Here is an 18270-nt window from a genome sequence, read left to right as displayed (position 1 = left end):
AATAGCATGTTGAAAATTAAATATTAAAGATCAACGATTTGGTGTAATGTGGAGTAGAATTTTGTTAAAATTACCGTATTGAGAAAAATCCACAAAATATGGTCATCATAAAATTAAAAAAATATCTTTGAGCTCTTCATTAAAATGTTTTAAGAGAATCTGGAAAAAAGTAATTCAAACTAACATGTTGACGTCCCCTATTTCTAAACACCCTATGTTCTCATACACAACTTCTAACGGCTTACTACAAAAGATGAATAGGTTTTGTTATGTTAATTGAGTACATAATTCTTTCCACTAAAAAAAGATCATTTTGATTATCTATTTTTATAAAAAATATATATATATTTTTTTTTCAAATAATAGTCAAAAAACATTATTTTCGTTTAATGTTTGCAAATCCTCGTTATTTCTAGGGAAATAATCGTATAATAAAATGCAATTATATGTACAAATTTTTGGGGTTATAAAATTCGCTTGGAAAATGTAATCTTTACATCTTATTATGGAGTAACCAGCAATTATAGTACTTTAACTATAGTTTCGATATCAACAATAACAAACAATTTTTAAAAGAAAAATATGGGTCTAAGCAAACCTAATTTAATGTTTGAAAACTATTTAATCAATCATTGAACTGTATTTAAATAAATAATAATATATTTGTAACGAGGTTTATACCACTAAATAAATGAATTATATCACTAATAATTAAATCACTAAATCATAAAAAAAATTAATAAATAAACATGAATATTTTTAAAATTGAAATACTATACAAGCAGCTGCTTAAGTATATAAAAAAAACTTACTAGTGAAAATGTTGAGCAAGATATAAGTTTACGTTTTTTATTTTCGTTAGGTACATAGTTAACATCGAACATTATCAGATTGTACTTTATGTTGTTTTTTTTGCCAGAGTTCTATGATTTTTGATGTAATAATCGCTCCAAATTATTGTTTTTTATTAGTAAATTTAAATATTAAGATTAGTGAAAAATAACTACAAATAAATAGTTGAGAAAGATCAGAACTACATTAAATAAAATGTAGTTCTTATAACGTATTTATATCTTTATGATAGTTAAATCTGTTCCAATCGTAAAAAATTAAATAAGTTGATATGAACAATTGTTTTGTCAACACTAGAAAGTTCATCATCAAGCCGAAATACTGAAATTTATTCTGTTTATCATTGTCTCAATGTGTTTTTTTTTTCGTATTATAAAATTATTTTATATCCTGAAAACTTTATGATTTTCACTAGATATATTTAAATTGATATTGTATAGTGATTTTCATCTTTAGAATAATGTATTGAATACAGTAACATAATAATGAACATAAAACGTATTTTCTTTTAATACAAACATACATATACTGTATATGGACAAATACTAATCTATCCTGCTTAGTACATACACAGTCACAGTCACAGATCATATACTTTATGATATTTTTTGGTTTATTTACTACATGAGTTATTGTGGTTGCTTTCCAGCAGCTGCAGTAGTGTGGAAGATTTAAGGGGTAAATGATTTATGCAACTTCATACCTGTAGTGAGACATACTACTACTGGAAGTAAATGTACGTACGCATTAATGGACGTATCTTTGAGTAAATGAACAAAGCAATATTTTCGCAATTAAAACAGAAGTAGAGAAAAAAAAGATCTCGGAAAAGACCAAGCATTCTTTTCTCATCTGAAAGCAGGTTCACCACACTGGTAGCATTAGGTTGTGTCAGCAAAACGTATAATAAATGAAAAGAAACAAAACATTATAGTCATATTTACTTTATAATTGGAATTAGTAAAAAAAGAAAAGTTTATTAGCTTTATTTTTTACGTTATTTCGCATTAAAGGAGATGTATAGTATGACTCTGAAGAGTCAATTATTAGCAGAATTTAATTATGTTTATGCAACAAATGTTAGCTCTAATCTGTATTCCATTATATTTACTGAAACGAAGGGGAATAAATACTATATAATATAGTTAAAGTTATTTTTTTTTTGTACATAAACTTTGAGATATACAAAAATATTATATTTTAATCAAATATACGACCAAATACACTCATCGTGTGCATAAAACAGAGATGTACAACTCAAAATTATTGAGGGTGAAACTGCGGGGAGTTTATAAGCAATATGACTTACTGACCACTGGACAAAGATGAGATGTGAATGTAATTTTTAGTTATTGATTAATTAACTCGACTTTATACTTGACTTTTGCTAATTATTCATTTGTATATAACTTGCTAAATTATTATTAGTTATGTAGTATACAGTGCTGGAAGCATATATGTGCAAAAGAAAATTACCTTTATCATGTAAAAAAAAAATAGATAGAAAAGAAATACAAAGAACCAGTCATTTTAAGAGTAAAATGTTAGTAACACAGTAATGACATTCTCATAAAAAATTATATAAACATAAATCAATGGTATAATAAATTGATATTTACCTTGTTTAAGACTTCAATATATTTACTTAAAAAACTGAAATGAAGACGGGGCCCAATACCGGTCAAGTTCCTAACGTCCGATGATATCCCAATTATATTTTCTGTCCTATTTTGTGATGTATGTTAACTAGCCAGAAGGAGACGAGATGCAACGAGGCAAAAGGTAGAAGACTGAACTAAAGACTGGAGGGAAAAGGTAGGGGGAAGTAGAACAAAAATAGCACCATATACCGAGCCACCTCATATGGGGGGTTGGACCGGTAGTCAGCTGTGGGGTCCACGGAGCCCCTTCTGCAGTATATTTAGCCCCAATAACGCCATACGTATCCGCTCTTAGATTTAGAACTGGCCTTCGATGCGGATTGGTTACCGGCTGCAGATCGGCATGCGGAATAACATTGCTTTTAATCTGATCACTGGCGATCGAACGCAATGAAACATTCTTTTTGAATCTTAGAGGTGTACAGAGTTTCTAAATTGGCCCATTAAAAAAAAAAAGAAAAAAAAAAAAAAAAGATTTCTCTATTCTCTACTAGGTGGTCAATGTGTTCAAATATAAAATAAAAATGTTGGTCCAAGCTTCAACGGTTACTTCTCAACATCAATAGTAATTGACTAGAATCTTAAAAAAAAAAAAAAAAAAAAAAAAAAATCAAATGTAATGAACTGAAAAATAAAAATTTTATTGTATTATAAGAAAGCTTTTAAATAAGGAAAATTCATTTTTCTTAGTAATCTTTAGCTTAATGATCTCTTAAGAAGTAATCATTTTATTAATACATTAAATAAAATTCACAATTTTATTCAAAACTTATAACAATTCGCAGCGACCCATAATAAACCAATAACTACAAAACCTGAAAAATAATCCCGCTCACGTCTCGGTCTGAGTTCTACACTAATTAAGTACACATTCATTATACAGAACAATAACTTTACAGGCCTATGTAGTCACCATGAAGCTATTACTTCAATTATAATCAAAGGTGCAATTAATTAACTAAATTATCCAACACTCATAATTTTTCGGGATAAATATTATATAATTGTAGAAATTTATACTTCGAAAACTTTAAGAATAGTTTATGTAAAAACTAGCTGTTCGCTAAATATAAAATTTTGTGTCCCAGGCAATGAATGTCATTGGCAACGTTTTCAAAATTTATCTCTAAAATATTGTGTACATATAAATTAACAGAAACGCTAAAAATATATTTTCCTACTGAAATAAATACTCCTTATATTAAAAATAAATGTATTTACCAGATATTTGTATGCTAATATGTAATTTTAATGGAACATAATATCATGGGGAAAGAATTTATAGATGATATATGCATCGTTTGGAGGTTCGTTGCTTGGACCAACAGAATATTTATGAAAATAATAAATTTTTATATTTTATAAAAAATATTTTAAAAATCATTGTACATTAAAAAGTATATAATTTAGAAGTAATTTAGTAAATAAACAATTTTATAGATTCCTAACTCTGTAATCAAATAGGCCAAAATGCATATCACACTTCCAAAACCTTAATTTAATGTAATTTTAAATTCAGTTCAATTAATTGAAAATTTAAAGCGCCTGAATTGACAAATAATAATTTAACAATTGAGAAAATAAATGTCTTAACTCGTATAAACCTAAATTCCTGATCCTCACTATAAATAATTTAACAATAAAAAGTTTGAATAAATGACGCTGCATTGTAGTTTAACTCTCCATGACTTTTTTAAATTATCTGGTACAGAAAAGTTTCTTTTATTCTCATAATAAAAGTTTGGCAGTACAATTAAAAAGTGGAGTAGTTAATAATATACCTTCTGACCAGATTTATACCAAAATTAAACAAACTATTCAAATAAATAATCGGAATGTTAAATTTAATAGGTTTATCAAGAGAGATCTATTCATTTATTAACGGATATTGAATATTTAAATTAACTATCCATTAAATAATATTAACTATATACTAAAAATATCTTTCATTTACGAGAAGCATAATGCTCACGCGGCCGATAAGAGACCATCCATTCTCTGTTTAGGGCTACCTGAACCATTCCCAAAGAGAGGAAAAAATAGACCTGAAGTCTCCCCATCATTTGTATAAAGCCATATCCTCACATTTGCAACTAGCCGCAAATCCAAAACGCTTCCAAATATACTAACGCTCGATAAACAAAATAACAAGTATTCCAGAGAGGCAAACCTGGCGGATGCCAAATTTATTTTATTTATTTTTTGTTTCTCTAAGCCTCATGGTGGGGTTGATATCATAATGGGAAAAACGGGTTAAGGGGAGGCTCTTTTTTTGGATTGGTTTCAAATTTATACTCAATCTAAACTACTAGTTGAACATACATAGTTAGTAACTATGTTCAGTCTAAATATAAATATATATATATATGTGTAAAATGTAACGAAACATATATAGCGGCAAAGAAGATGGTATATGACAAAAATTCATAAAAATTTAATTTTCTTCTAGTATTTCATCAGATACTTGTTGATTTAATTATCCAGATATTTAATAAATCATTCAATAATATATAAATCTATATCTATAGTGTGTTGCTTTAAATATACTAATGATAAAAATTAAAAATTTTAATGAATTTATTCACACCCACTTGATAGTATTTAAGTTGTAAAATCATAAACTAGAGTTGATTATTAATTCCGAAGGTTTGGAAAATTCTTTAATTACTTAAAATACGAAGAGCATAAATGTCTATCTGGTAGTAGTCCTCAAATAGCACTAACTAACCACAAACGAGCGGTTCTGAAAATACAAGCAATTTAGACTAGGGTTGAAATACCAACATGAAGCAAAAAAACACACACACAAAATACAATAAAATAGAGATGAGAAAAAAACGGGGGGTTAACTTCTTCCGTCTCGCCTATACTTTTAAAAACCATTAGCTACCACAATGTTTTCTCAGCTGAAACAACTACAACGGGATTATTGTTTTAACTAAATGAAAGACAAATGAGTTCCATTCACAAACAATCAAATTAAAATAATTTAATATATACTTAATGCATTGACTGTTCTAATTTATTGATTTTTAATTAATGAAAAAAAAAAGAAATGGTTTCGTCTATCGGCTATAAACAAGAAAAATCAAACACAAAAAAAAGCTTTATAATTTATTAATTGTTACTTACATACACTGTATAAAAATATATACAAGTAAATTTGCTGTAAGTGATATAATGACATGATACAAACATGTGGAGAATCTACCCATTGATAGAACTAGAATAACTTTTCTAGAGAAGATCCCAAGACCATCTTCTTTTCAGACGCCTATTTATTAGGTACTGAAGGAGAAGTCAGATTAGAAATAAGTGGATTTGGGTGATTGGGAAGTTTATCATGGAAGGATTGGTATCTGGTTATGGCCAAATCAGCAACATACGGAACATTGAGGTCCTGATGGATAACTTGATTTGTGGCAAAGTAAGGAGCATTAAGGATTTTAGACTATAAAGATTGGATTCGAGACGAATTCGATGGTTTAATGGAGCCTCATAGCTCAATTTCGTATGTCTAGATAGGCCTTGTTAACAGTCATGTAGATCAGTCTTTTGTAATGTATTAGAACTTTAGACCGTTTGTCTAGTAAATGTAGTAATATTCGGAATCGACGAGCAGTTTCCTGTTTCAGTTTTCCAGTTTTCTTTTCAGTCGTTTGTCCAGATGTAGTCCTAAGTAACAGATCTGTTCGATAGTAGAAAAAAAAAAATAAAACAAGAAAAAAAGATGAAGAGTTAAGCTAATTCGCAATCCGATAACTCCTTAAAATCTATCCAGAATATAGGAGATGGGATAAAATATTAAGAAGTACAGAAGAAAAAATAATCAAAAAGGAAAAAAACAAAACAGATATGAAGTTTTAACTAATTACAAATATTAATAGAAAATAAAAATAAATTATTTTAAAATTAAAGTTGATTTAAAATGTTAAAACCTTATATAAAAATTTTTAACAATCTCAAAAAACTATATTTTTTTCACTTGTCGGAAAGTACATTATACTATAATAATGAGTTTAATGAAAATCTAGAGTTATTTTCGAGAAAATTTAAAAATGTGAAAAATCTATTCTATAAAGTGCACTTCTGATTGGTCGATTTAACCGTCACATCCCAGGCCTATACCTGCCACAAATATGCCATTTTAGTTTCAAAACATGTATTTCTGTCGAAGACTAGCATTCCAAACTTTTCATGATTGTAATATTTTTCCTTACAATACATTCCATATATATATAAGTAAAAGTAATAAGTCTTTTTTTTTTTTTTCTTTTTAAAATACTTGATTTGCAGGCTCAGTAATATTTCTAATAGAAAGGCGAAGCAAAAATAAGTAAATATATTTAAGAAATTTACAAGAATCCAGTTTATGAATTACCTGAAAATAATAATGACATCGACAACACAAAATCTTAAATTGGCGTAAAATACTCGCAAAATTAAACATTTGGCTGGGTCTTTCTAAACTTTTTAATGACTATAATAAACAGTACAAGTTAAAAAGCTAAATAGCTATTAGTGAGACTAAAGGAGTAGACCAACTACGTTTTTCATTAGATTGTCCGTTTGGCCTCGAGAGGGATTTAAACCGATTTACATAGGACACCTTTTTGTATTTAAAAAAAAATTTATATTTTAATACCTTTATAGATATAGAAAAAATTAATAAATGAAAAAAATAGATAGCTGAAGCCACAACAGTTTGTCAGTTAAAGCTAGAAGAGACATCAGTATTCAGCTTCCATACACCGAGAGAGCGGAGGTTATGCAACTAGTTTGTATAATAACAGCTTCTCAGAGGTCGCTTGAATGTCAATAGCGACTCACATCGAAATGCTGAAAGAGAAAAATCAGACAAAAAGTTTGTTCGTCTGACTTATGAACAAACATTAAACCTATACATAAGTTTTTTTTTTTTTTGTTAATAAATATGTGCCATACTATCAAAACATACTGCACTAATCTAGTAGTGCGACGAACACACGAACTCGCTACCAGAGATTAAATTTCTTTTTATTACCGGCCTAATGGGTCATACATAGTTATTATAACAATTACATTTACATTTAACAATTGATAATATGAATTAACAATGTTATGATTATTGAATAAATTCAATTGATAAAAAAATTTAGTAAAAAAAAAATTAAAATAATATATCTAAGAAATAATAATAATAGATATGTAATTGAAAAATGGAAGAAAATAAAACTGATAAAAACAAATATTATATAAAATATTTAAAATAAATAAAATTCGTTATTTATTTTAGTTTAGATTGTTGTGATAAATTTTAACATTGAAGGTTGACAGTGATAAAATCTTTAATTTAATGAACAATTCACTAATTAGGGTAATTTGTGGACTGATATAAATGAATGCTATGAATAGCCGGCATGAAGTTGTTTTTAAATGATTAGGTTCTAGAATTGTATTGTCCTTGAGGACGGCCGAAACGTCGGACTTTTATAGAAATAAATATATTTTTAAACTACAATGGACATAAAATTTTATTTATTTCTAACAATATTAAACAGTCTCAAAAAAGTATTAAGATTACAAATATTATAGTTCTAATAAACTAATAAATTAGCTCGAGTTACATTCATTAGATGTTGTTAGTTTCTTCTAAAAAGAAAAATTATAATTTTATTTATGATTCTGTGTTACAAACTCCAAGAACTGGAACTACTAACTAAAAACTTATAAAGTGGTTACCCTTAATTAATCTAGCAGTCGAGCGCGATTTTGAACAAATCACTTCCTTGCACAATCGTTGATCTAACTTCTTCAGGGTTGTAGCGGTACAGATTTAATTTTTTTTAATTAACTTTTAATACTATTACAATAAAATTATTTTTTATTATAACAATATTATGTTATAGTAACAATGTTATTAGACTTAGTTTATTATTTCATTCAAACTAAGTCTAATAACATTGTTACTATAACATAATATTGTTATAATAAAAAATAATTTTATTGTAATAGTATTAAAAGTTAATTAAAAAAAATTAAATCTGTACCGCTACAACCCTTGTGGAGTTAGATCAACGATTGTGCAAGGAAGTGATTTGTTCAAAATCGCGCTCGACTACTAGATTAATTAAGGGTAACCACTTTATAAGTTTTTAGTTAGTAGTTCCAGTTCTTGGAGTTTGTAACACAGTTCCTTACCAATGAGCTACTCACTCCCACATTTTAATGGTACACAATTAATACAATAAATAATTAATTTATATACTAAAATCTGAGAAAAAAATAAATAAATAGTAAATACAGATTTCATAGATGAATCTCTTTCATCTATCTAGGTTTCATTTTTAGAGATGAAGTTGAAATTCCTATGGCGTAAAACACTGCAACTTTATTGCTAGAAGCTGGGAATGAAATTTCGTAAAACTTTTGTCGATGAATTATGAATTTTAGTAGTTATCCTTCACCCCACAGTACACAATCGTACACCAGTAATGACCTTGATATTTGTTTATAAATGAGGATGGTTGTTATTTGTTTTAATCTAGATTTTGTTTTGACGAAAAGATACATCAATACTAACCTAGCGTATTTTTTGGATCGGTTTAATATTGATTTGGTAGTTCTATCCAAGGTGAAGGTTCAGAAGCATTCCAAGTATATTCCATACTTCAGCTCGACGGAAACACCTAATGATACACCTATAATAAGAGAAATGTTTAATGCACGTATAAAAGTCATACTATATGACTAATTTTGGAAATTCGTACACACCACACCGCTTCTTAGAAGTCAGAAATAGAATAAAAATTAAAAATATCAATTTATAAACAACCTAAAAATAAATTCTTATTCATTACTAACTTCATATCTTCACAATCTAAATAATTCGTAATGTGGCTTCTCATATGATTCCTTATAAAAAAATTTACTGTAATAAGTGTACGTCACATAAGCTTTATTCAGAATATCCCCTTCTTCTTATCTTATCGTCATTGCATTTTCAATGTGGTCTATCTGAAAATGTATGAGAACATTATGTTTGAACTATGCTTCTACATACAAGGTAACAGCTAATTTATAATTTCGATATAAGTCAATAAATAAATTATTGTTATAAATTAGTAAAGTCAATATTACAATTACCTTTTATTTTCATTGCAATAGAAAAATCAAAAATATAATGGAAATGAAATAATAATTTTTTTAATACGTCAATTTGGCTTTGTACTGACGAGATAGTCATAAACTGAAAGGTAATGATTAATAATAATACATTAATAATATATTGTAATAATAACAGTAATAAGTAAATATCAGTATTTGATCATTTATACGCAGTTGAAAGTCTCCGTTGAAAACTCTGATTCGAAATTTTAAACCATTACCAAATTTAATGTATATTTCATAAAAAAGTAAAATCCGAAAAAAATGAAAGTAAAATAAATATTATTAAAGTGCTACCAATGGGTAGTACATGCCATTATAAATACACTTGTAAATACCAATAAATAAAAATAATTAAATGAAACGTACAATTTTTACCAGTTAAAATAATATGTTTATTAGGAATTTTATGATAGAAAATAAATTATGAAAATGGCAAGAAAGAATTTTATGGATTATCCACTATTACTTGCTCTTCAAGAATTATAAGTAATTTGAAGGCATTAAATCGTTAATAATAAAAGAAAAATATTAAACCAATATTAAATTAATTAATTAATTTTAAAGTAATTTGAGTAAAGTACGACTGTTATTTGAAATAAGTTATCAATAACCCATACTTGAACCCACATAACAATTTTAGATATAGATAAAGTTACAATTTGGATTTGTATAACGAAATGAAAAAATACAGATAAAACAAACACAAACAAAAAACGTTATATAGGTTGGTTTCTTATTCCATATGGTTGTGAAATTAATATTATCATTGCCTCACTTATATTAATAATCAACAAATCAATGCAGATCAATCAAATCCTCTAATTACATATTTTTCGTTTTCATTACATACAAACAAGACGTAGATGAATACTTTACAATCGATATTAAAATATTAATAATCAGAATGTCTCGGCAGATTATTTATGCCAAAATTTAATTTATATGATGACTTAAAATACCTTTAAAAATTTTAGAAGCATTCATCTCGAGAGAGAAAATCTTTATTCTAAATCTAGATGTAATTTAGAACTTGGTCTCATTTCTAAATCGGAGCTATTTGGTTTATTCCGGTAACCAGGATAAACGAGTCAGTAGACAAACACTATCTAGTACAAGAATTTACGAGTCTAAAACAACAGCTATTTTGTGGTTGGAATATTTTAAATATAATATATACTAATAACAGATAAAAAATTTAAAAATTGTAGTTGTACAAACAATTGTTCCGCTCAATATTTATTGAATTTGCACAAGATTCACCTCAAACCAATAAAATTCAATTAATTTTTTTATAGGCTATTTTTAACAAACAAAATGTAACAATCTTTTCATCTTTAAATTAAGTTATATTATTGTTCATATGTATTTTTTATTTAACACTTAAACGGCCACAATCAAATAATAAGGCTAACTTAGACAGAGCTAGGCTGAAATTTCAGAAAGCCAAAAATCAAAGTATCAATAAAAGTTTATATTCATAGAATTAAAAAAAAAATTAAAATAATAAAAATATTCAATTTATTTTGCAATAAATTCCATTGCAAGACACCATTCATTAAAAATCGGTTGAAAAAAAAAGGCTCTAATAACTTTTGCTAATTAAAAAAAAATGTCCTCTATATTCAAGATTTAAAATTTAAAAAATCGTAATTACACAATTTACGTGATATGTTACATGAAATCGTTGACTGTATATGTGTTAAACGGTTCTTATTTGCTACGGCTTGACTAATATTTTTTCATTTAGTTTATTATAATGTTTAAAATTATTATTACTTTTTTTTTGCAATTTCTAAATTAAATGAATTCTTATTATTAAAAATATAATGTTTTATTTTCCTTAAAAAACATATCTGGTGGCGCGTAAACGAATAAAATAAAGTTGAAGACAAATAAATCTAAAATTTTAAACTCCATGTTTCAATATCACATGGTATTTTTAATAAACAAATAATAATAATAATGTGAATCGTTACAATTCCAGACGAAGATTTTTAAAAATCACGCTCAACCAACGGATTCCTCAAAGAGCTTCAGAACCCAGAGGGTTAACTCATGGCTACAGATAACAGAATAATAATTATCTGCTACAGCCGGATTCGAACCTGGAATCCTTGGAGTTACTTGCACAGCGTATTACCACCTCTGTGCTACCCCTCTTCCTCTAATTATTATGAAGAAAATATTTAATTGAATAAATCCAAAATCTTTATAAACATATATTTGATGTAAAAATTACTTCCTTAGTAAAAAATAAGACTCAAACTTAACGGACACGAGTCAGCTGAGAAAAAGCAGTGAAAGGTGACATCGGATTACTACCGGAGTCCCTAAAAGCAAACCTACAAAATTATGGTGAGTTCAAATATTTTGATCTAATTTTCTTTGTGGCTAATGAGTAATGCAAATCACGGCCAATTTATGAAAACTTATGAAATGATCTTATTTCTAAAAACAGTTTTCAAATTAAACAATTCATGAAGACCTTGGTCTTATGTCTTATAATGGTCTTATTTCTTGTTTGATTGGATGTTTTATTTAAATAATTTAAGAAACATAATGGTCTCATCTATAATAAAGTTATCAATTTAATTTTTTTAAATCGAATTTTCAAATAGACTATATTTAAAATTTAATTTCATAACAACATAATTTGAGAATTCATCAACGGGAAAGGGAAAACATGAGTGCTGTCACGCTAGTACCTTGTATTCTACATATTCGATGGATCAGTCAATTTTTCATTCGATTCTATTTATATTTATTAAATTACGTCAACTCATGCACCCACATAAGATTAACGAGCTAATCACATTAGTTAGCTCAATCTAAATATTGGTCCGGAGCCTAGGCCGTAAATATATAGGAGATAACGAGGACCCGTACTCCACTGACAGTAGAGAACAGTCCATATAGAAGTACTGTCAGTTCCATTGTGCCAGTGCTGACGGACATTTCGAGGGCTACCGCTTCTTAACAGCCGTTGTCCGTTATAGAGCCAACAGCTTCCTACACCCACTCAACTCACCTTTCTCTGTTCGCAAGGAGTACCAAGAGTTAAAATGATGATGAACTATAAAGATATTACTGGACGAAATAATTAATTTTAAATAAATAACATTTGATCCACTCTATAAATATATTTATTTTTCTCCAAAGTAAAATAAATAAATATATTTATTTTTCTCCCTTAAGCTATGAATATTAAAATCTTCATGTATTTTTCAAACAGTTTATCTATTAATAATATTACTTTATTTTTACTATCATGCCTTAAAATTGATATATTCAGGTTAAAAAAGTTTTTTTAAGCCGCGTAAAATATAGTATTATTGTTGACTGTTAAAATAAAGTAAAATAGATTAATTTCCAATAAAATGGCAAAACTGAAAATTTGAAAATTAATACAAATGTTGACAGAATGGATTAAATGAAGTTTCGGTTTTTAAGTATTACCTACTCTCAAAAATTATAAAGAAAGAAGTAATGAAATAATTAATGTAAGGTTACAGTTTATATAAATTAATAACTAACTTATTGAAACTCATTGTAATATTCAAATAACAGGGACATGAGATTTGTTTGGAAAATTACAGATCTTAAATCCACCATGAATGATGGAGATTTGAGATGAGCACTATTTTCAGGGGTAAAATGAAAAAAAAAAAAATCTATTCCTTCATTATTAAAAGTACAAGAAATATGACTTTCTTAAAACAAAAAACCAGGACTGTTATCCAAAATATTTTTTAAAAGGACTTTATAAATTGATATAGTATCTAATGTGAATAATAGTCTCAGTGATGTGGGAGCGTAAGGAACTGTGCTAATAACTCCAAAGATCCCAGGTTCGAATCCGTCTGAGGCATATAATTATTTATTTTGTTACAATAGGCCCTGCCAGTTGGTTGAGCGTGTCTCATAATAATTTATAATATAATATAAAATATCTTAAACAAATCACCTAGTTGTATAAACCTTTTTCAAGAAACGGGACTGCTTTACAAAGTACTGACCTCTGACCTTCATTATAGCATTATCAATAATAGCAGACCATATTATTATTATTATTATTAATAGTTCCAGTAACAGTAGATTTGAGATTATTCAAGAACAACATAATTGGTTAATTATAGAATTTAGTCAGGTATAAAAACATATTACCTAAAAGATACTTGACCAACTATAACTAGCTTAAATCAATTTTATATTATTGGTATATACGAATTATATCGTGGTTTATCTAACATATTTATACTTTATTTTTATGACAGTCTCAATGAGTTTACTGCCTATGAGGAAACACGATACTCACTCCTTAAGAACATAAGGAGACAACACGAACACTGAAAAGAGGTCCTTCCTAAGAAGTTGCTCATCTCATCCTAGGAGGACTCTTGCCGACAATGGGCTACAAGAGGAGGGAGAGGAACACAATGTGGTAGAAAGTGGAAGGTACGTGATCTATCCTCCCCGTGGAGAGATCCACACCCTTTGGCCCACATCCCCTCCGGCAATCTCCCTCCTCGAAGTGTTCTCAACTAGGGGTCAATCGTATGCTTAGTACGGATTCCTAAATTACAGGGCCAAGCCTTTGTAAGTAGTCATCGAAAAGAGTTTTCTAAAGTCATTAAGACATTCAAGTGCAACGCCGCTTTCCAAGAAAAATGATCGGGAATCAACTTCCCCGTCCATGATTCACATTAACATCAGCAAGTTACTATTTCAACAACTGAAAAATGTTGGGTACTTACAATTCCATGTTTTCCATGAACTTGATGGTAAGGTTAAGGATTCTGTGTTGTGTGGAAAAACCACAATGAGGATAAATATATAATCTTGATTTTTTACTACCTAACTACCAATCGTGAATCGACAGTCCAATCGACGAAGAAAATAACAGTAAAGATTAGATAAAGGAAAAGAATGCACGAGGAAGGTGGCATATTATTTCATACACTCAGTTACAAGATATTATAAAAATGAAAGATAATTTATTTAATATCAATTACAATTAAATTTATCTCAGAATTACATAAATATTTAAACGTTATTGTTTATTTATAAGTGTCTTGAAGTAACTTGCGAAATAGACACAATTTCACATTATTTGTATTTTCCTTCACTAAACATTTCACGTACGTCATACTCAGACATTTTATTTGTTTATATAACTGTTGTGCTTTTCGACGATTTGTGTCATTTTCAAATACATATTGTATTATTATCACTATAATACATATTAAAGTAATTCAAATTTCAAACAATAAAGTACACTGTAGAAAAAAAAAAAGTTAGAAATAATCGTTCCAAGGTAAATTTAGAATTAAGTAGCCTTACTAAACTATGTAAAATTCAAAAATAATTAATTAATTAAAATTAAATTAAAAAACAAAACAAAATAGAATAAATGATGATAAAATGAAAATTTAGATTAATTATTGGATTTCACGATATCTTTTACTTTATAGCTTTACATTTTTTTTTCTAAAAATTTGTAATTTTAGAAATTAAAAATATATTATATTTTTCCACCTCAAAATAGCAACAATAATTTTTTCGTGCAAAGAATAAGAAACAATGTTCTATATCAAGGCTGTAGATATTTTTCAGAATATCTGAAAAGTAGTACGAACTAGTAAAATCTAACGAATAATTAAACTCTAAAAAAAAAAATATTCTGAAGGTCATTGCTAATTACATCGCAAACTAAACAACAAAGCATATATTTCCCGACCATTTTTGTGAAGGAAAATTCAACCACGTTTGAACTTAACACTCTTAAGTTTATACATTATGAAAATTATCTATTTAACAGTACGTGTTAATATTTTAAAAATTAAGAAAAATACATCAATAATTACTGGTCCGCCCATCAGACAACTTTATCAGAGAAATTAATGTATTGCTACAGAAAATTATATGAACGGATTAATCCTCTATATCATATATTTCTTATATAATGGGTAAGCAACAGTAAAAATCGACGATTGTCATAACAACCAGAAAAACACCAAAACATTTATTTATAAATTCAGTTAATTGATGCTTTTTATAGTTTTAGCTGATCATAAAATACTTTATTAGTTTGCATTTATTCATTTTATATAACTATGAACAATAAGAAATGGATAACTATTTCCAATAAACAAAATTTAAAGTACTTTAAACGGAGCTTTTAAAAAAACTAAGCTTTTAAGACCTGTCATTCTATTTTCATGAGTATATGTCCTAGATGTCATTAAAGATCATTTAATTGAACATTGTTATATAGTTTTAATTTTCACGAAAACTAATTTCTTTATAAAAAATTTATAAAGACTCAACAGCGAACAGATTTTTGAAATATCACAGGCAATACATAATTTCAAATTCATACATCTTTTCGTTTTTGAGCTAGGCTATTTAAATATAAACAAAACCATTTCGCGAGGCTAGGTTGTTTGTACTCAGCCAACCTAAAAAAAACCAACGAAAATTCGGATTACGAATTTTTCAAGATCGTAATGTACTTACGATACACCAATATACAAGGAATATGTATAAACTTCGAGTAAGTGAAAGAAAAATCATTGTCAATTTTTAAAAACTGATTTCGATGATGACTATGAGATAAAGTGCACAGGTCTACAAAGAGAATAACAGGAGAGAAACAACCATTCAATCCACAGTTATGAAGTCGTCATCACATCATTCAAAAGGACTACGTTATAGAAATCTAATTACTATTAGTATCTGATTTATACCAGGGCACTATAAAAAAAAAATAAAGATATTGACCAAGATATCACAGGATGTTTTCAATCATTCCTCAAGACAGGAATTATCTTTATAGATAATAGAAAAAAAATTGATCAGAAAGATATTCATAATCTAAAAAAGTGGATTAAAGAGAATATACAATCAGGCTGATTGAAAATGAAATTTATCAATTCACTTCCACATTTATTCACATGAGATTCGAAAAAGGAAAATCTGTGTTTATTTTAAGAGGAATTCGAAGAAGATAAAGTTACTTGATTTTTTATAGATCTTTAATATTAGCTGATCTCGATATATTGTACCGAGGCAAAAAAATCGGTTACATTTATTTCTTGCTAAGTCGAAAAAAATTACCTTTAATTCTTGAAGAATCTCAATTTAAAACTCTTTCCAATAAATAGTAGCAATTGTTCAATATTATAATGGCAGAGAAATAAAAATTAAGAATAATGATATAAGTGGCATATTTGTAAAGGAACTTCAAACTGATAATGAAGAGTCAAAGTTAATGCATCTTTTTCTTCATTTTAAGCTCCAACAATGGCATATGTGACAAAATAAAATATTTTGAATAGTTTTTTAATCGGACGTATCTCGAAGATAGTACCGAAGACTTGTAGTTTCAAAGTAAATATAGTCTACGGCATGGTCAATGGGATACGTTAGAAACAAAATGCATCAAAACATTTTTTTCGTCGGTAGTACCACTATTAAATCAAACCAGCGATATGGTTTGCACACGGGAGAACGTAATTAAAAAGGACAATTCAACAAATAATCGTGAATCGTGAATATAGAAGGCTATAATTCAACTACAATCGGAGCGGAACCTCACGGGCTATTCAATGCCCCTACTTCCTGTTTCCTCTGGCTTCTTCTGTTCGGTGTTTGACCGAGTTGAGCGGTTGCAAATAACGGACTAACGACTCTTCGAAGGTTGTTGGTCATCCTTGAACAAGACAGTGAATGCCACATCGGGTATTGTGTTGCAAATCGTCACAGAATCATGGTTTGGTTGATGAGCTTCAACGGTACCAGAAAAAAAATATATAAACTAGATAAATATCTGAAATAATCGGAGTGTGGTCAAAAATAGACTAAATAAAACAACGCTCACTTTTTTGTGGTTTTTATCCCAAGACCATTATAATTTATTGATATAGACCACAAACAACAATGCTACAGATTATGGTCGATGTATATGTTCTAATTATAACAATAAGGCAGGTGTGTTTGAGTTGATTTAAATTAAACAATGGATATTGCAATACATTAATGTAGATAGCAACTCACTCTATGCACGTCATTATGGTTATAAAATAAAGCACTAAGTCAGATAATAAAAACTTTTTACTCCAATTGTGAAATATGGTCACGGATATTTGCATTTTATCTACCTAATAAAATATTATGTGGAGGAGATAGTCTACTGCACTTAATTTTTGCCAGAATTTCTGCCGAAAGCTCCCTGATAAGGACCTGAAACTCAGGTCGAAACGTCGGCAGGAATAAATAATTTTTTGTTGATTTGTGTTTTTTTTTTTTGTGTGTTTTTTTGCTGACTGCACCCCCCAACCATCTATGGTCAACTATCTACACCTCACTAATAAAATATTGTATTATTAAAAATGATATAACGTTTTAACAAACTTTTAACGCAAATAAAAAAAAATGTTAATTACCTTTTGATAGTATCCGATTCTGGTCCTTCTAATGATACAAAGCCGGCCACACAAGTAGGGATACTGAAGCAATAATGTGCCTTTATCTAAACATCTGAGATACTGATAACGGCGCAGATGAAAGAGTCATCCCGTTTTATGGATTGAATTAAATGATGCAACTG

The 18270-nt window shown here is 28.1% G+C and overlaps 1 protein-coding gene across 9 annotated transcripts in view; it reads right to left on the bottom strand.

The window, feature by feature from the left end:
• smash (smallish) overlaps positions 1 to 18270 on the bottom strand; it is a 240744-nt gene that overhangs the window by 77465 nt on the left and 145009 nt on the right. For 2 of the 9 annotated variants that reach the window (XM_014433660.3, XM_067047097.1), the window contains exon 1: positions 18107 to 18191. The exons of 4 other annotated variants lie outside the window; for them this stretch is intronic. The gene's annotated coding sequence lies outside the window, so the exon portion shown is untranslated. Of the gene's footprint in view, positions 1 to 2471; positions 2652 to 18106; positions 18192 to 18270 lie in introns of those variants that run through there. 3 more of the 9 variants (XM_067047102.1, XM_067047096.1, XM_014433657.2) reach the window with 2 other exon arrangements.

The sequence above is a fragment of the Halyomorpha halys genome, unplaced genomic scaffold (genome assembly GCF_000696795.3).
Source record: "Halyomorpha halys isolate HHAL.00 unplaced genomic scaffold, Hhal_1.1 Scaffold1240.1, whole genome shotgun sequence".
Taxonomy (NCBI): Eukaryota; Metazoa; Arthropoda; class Insecta; order Hemiptera; family Pentatomidae; genus Halyomorpha; species Halyomorpha halys.
Note: the sequence above shows the minus strand (reverse complement) of the source record. Positions and strands in the feature narration are given on the sequence as shown.